The sequence below is a fragment of the Otolemur garnettii genome, unplaced genomic scaffold (assembly GCF_000181295.1).
Source record: "Otolemur garnettii isolate 467f Iridium unplaced genomic scaffold, OtoGar3 scaffold00467, whole genome shotgun sequence".
NCBI classification, from domain to species: Eukaryota; Metazoa; Chordata; class Mammalia; order Primates; family Galagidae; genus Otolemur; species Otolemur garnettii.
Window position 1 is genome coordinate 57,464 of NW_003852862.1, and position 3,807 is coordinate 61,270.

Sequence of the window (3,807 nt, forward strand, 5' to 3'; positions counted from 1 at the left end):
GTTTCATCCCAGGGATGCAAGGTTGATTTAATATACGCAAGTCCATAAACGTTATTCACCATATCAACAAAAGCAAAAACAAAGACCATATGATCCTTTCAATAGATGCAGAAAAATCATTTAATAAAATCCAGCATCCTCTTTAATTAGAACACTGAAGAGTATAGGCATAGGTGGCACATTTCTTAAAATGATCAAAGCTATCTATGACAAACCCACAGCTAATATTTTACTGAATGAAGTAAAACTGAAAGCTTTCCCACTTAGACCTACAACCAGACAAGTTGTCCTCTATCACCACTGCTATTCGGCATAGTGCTAGAAGTTCTAACCAATACAATTAAGCAAGAGAAGGAAATAAAGGGCATCCCACTGGGAGAAGAGGAGGTCAAATTCTCCCTCCTGGCTGATGATATGTTCTTATACTTAGGGAACCCCAAAGACTCAACCACAAGTCTCCTGGAAGTCATCATAAAATACAGTAATGTCTCATGATATAAAGAAAATCAGTGTCCACCAGTAAGTAGCCTTTGTATATGCCAATAACAGCCAAGACGAGAGGATAATTAAGGACAGAATTCCTTTCACCATAGCTTCAAAGAAAATGAAATACCTAGGAATATACCTAACAAAAGAGGTGAAGAACCTCTATAAAGAAAATTATGAAACCCTAAGCAAAGAAATATCAGGATGTATTAAACAAATAGAAGAACATACCCTGCTCATGGCTGGGAAGAATCAACATTGTTAAAATGCCTATAGTTTCCAAAGCAATCTACAGATTCAAGGCCAACCCTATTAAAATACCAAGATTACACTTTCAAGACTTGGAAAAAATAATTCTTTGTGAGGCGGAGCAAGATGGTAGCGGGGATGCATCCCTGGGTCAACTCTCCTGGTGGTTTCAGGTGAGAGTGGGAGAAGCTGGATCGTCTCCTGTGTGAAGTGCTGGCACAGACAAGCAGCGCAGGGTGTGCAGCAAGGAGGTGAATTGCTGGATTGAAAGCACAGCCCAGAAATATGGTGTCTGCCAGAAAAAACTCAGGGTAGCAGCTGAAACGGCACCAGCTGCGACCTGCGGCAGTTGTGATCGCGGCACCAGGTCTGCAGCTGGCGCCCTGAGAAGCAGAAACCAATCTCTCCCCCATGAAAGACTTCCATGCCAAATTCATGGGGAGTTTGGGTGTTTCACAGAGTGTGGTGAGGCATGAATTCCTGAGTGGAATTTGGTAGCCAGAAAGGGGAGCCATCTGGACCTGGTTTGGGGCATCAGGGATCCAGGTAATTGGACAGAAACTTGAGGGAAAGGGACTCCACTTAGGAACTGATCCATCCTATAATTTTGGGAGTCTGTGTGGAGCTGCACTGATGTGGCGACCCACAGCGGGAATTGGTTTCCTTCCGACAAACACTGAAAAGTCTTTTGTGTGTGCTGCAGCGGCAGGAACTAGAAGTAACCAGCCCCTCCCCCTGCAGAAAGGAACTGAACCTGAGGGCGCAAAAAGCACCCAGCTCTTTTCCCTCGGACCACAACAATTTCCTGTTTGAGGGGAAACTAGGAGTTGAGTGGAAAATCTGGTGAAGGGTGGACTTGTGTGTCGAGTTTGGAGGACAGATAGGAGTGGGCGGCCAGCCAGGAACCAGATGTAATGTAAAACTCCAAAAATGGCGTCTCCATAACACCTCTCCCAGAAGCACGGAGAGCTCAATCTGACCTGCAGCCAGCCATCTGGCATCTGAAGCTAATCCAAGACGCCCAACACTTTGCGGGAACTGTTGTAGGGAGAATCTGTGCAACCTGCCAGCAAAGACCCCCTTTCTTTTCTTTTTTTTGGTTTTAGTCTGGGAACGACCCACAGCGCCACCTGCTGTCTAGAAAGTATATTGCAGCATAATTATATTTCCATTAAACAGGAACCCCACTGCATTTATAAAGGGGTTTGTTTGTATATATTCAAAAGTATAGTATTTTTCTTAGTGGTGCCTTCCTTTTCTTTTTTTCTTTCTTTTTTTTTTGATTTTTTTCTTCTTAGTTTGTTCATTTGTTTTGCTTTTTGTTTTCTCTATCATTTTATGACCACCACTTTTGTGGTTATCTTTTATCACTACTATCTTTTTTTTTTTTTTGTCTATTTGTTGGTTGGTTTGTCTTTTGTTTTGTTTTCTTTTTTGTCTGTTTGTTTATTTCTTTCTGAGTGTCTGGGCATCGGTGTGCTTGTGTGTCTGGTAGCATTTTAGTCTGTTTATTTGTCTGCTTGGTTTCAATGTGTTTTGTACTTTGCTAAATACTCAGGTTGGCTATATTCCCTAACTCCAATTTTCACATTCAAATAAGAATATAGAGGAACAGGGGACGAGAGTTGACTTGAGCTAGATTTCAACATAAACTCCAGTTCAGGGGGAGAGATAACAGCCAGAAGAACCCAATGAAGCTGAAGGTGGGGAGCTGAACTGAGAGAAGAGATAGATAAATGCATGACTTCCCCACCGAGGCAAACCATTTGTTTTCAAGAAAACAAATTCCAGGTTTAGATTGAGCCCAAGTGTAATATTCTCCAGCTCCCATTGAGTACCTGAGGCAGATAGGCTTCAACTATCTCTGCTGGCAAGCGACAAAGACTGGTAACCAAGTGGAGAAGGCATTGACATTACTTGGACTCTGATAGGCACAAAACCCTGAAGAACTCATTGACTTTACCTGGACTCTGGTAGGCACAAACCCCCAATTCACTCACCTATTGGACAGGACTGGGTTATAGAGTCTGGGTTAACAGAGACTGGTAGTGGGGTTACCAGAGACTGAGGTTACCAGAGTCCAGCAGTGAAGGGTGAGTAAGGAGGGGAAAGAGACATCAGCCTCCTTACTCCAAATCATCTACTGAATGGGACTTTCTGACTCCTCAGAGCATCAGAGCGAGCCACACTTGTACCACCAGTAGACTCCTATTATCTAGTTGCTGGAGACCTTGTGATCTTTCCAACCAGAGAGTGGGTACTGATCGGGTGAATAGGTTTGCATCTCTTGACTTGGGCAAATTAACTGGTGGTCAAGGGAGAATCTCTGATGCTCTCTGGATTTTGTCAGACCTAAATTGTCTTCAGGTGGAACATTCTCCAGCTGCCACTGAGTGTCTGAGACAGTCAAGCCTCAGCTCCCTTTGCTGGCAGGGGTCAAAGAGCAGTAACCAAGTGGAGCTAGAATTGTCTCTACTTTGATTCTGGCAGACACAAAAGCCTGCCACAGCTGCTTATTGGGCAACTGGGTCACAACCCTGTGGGGTCTCCAGTGACTGGGTGTGACAAAGGTACAAGGTGGGGTAGGAGGCATCAACCTCCCTAGAGTAATTTATTTGCTGGGTAGGTCCTTCTGACCCCATGGAACACTGGAGTAAGTCATACCTGAACTACCAGAAGACCCCTGCTGTACGGTTGCCAGAGACCTCTTGAACTCCCCCACTTGAGACTGGTGTTGACTGGGACACTTGACTTAGATCTCTTGAACAGGGCCAATCACTTGAGAACTATCTAAAGTGATACCCTGCGGGTGTCTGAGGGAAGGTGTGGTTTTCCTTTCCCAACTGTGGCCAGTGAGGGGAGGGGTGACTTAATCACCGATATTTCTCCACAGCCAAGATCTTAACCCAGAGTAATTGATTTTCTAAGGTAGATCAGAGACCAGCCAAAAACAAGATAGAGCCACGCAGGCCCCCAGGCTCTCAGACTGTAGCATTATATGCATCCTTGGCAAAGCTCTAGGGGAAAAGGTACAGACACCAGTCTCAGCCTTTGCCCAAAAAGGCTGGTAAA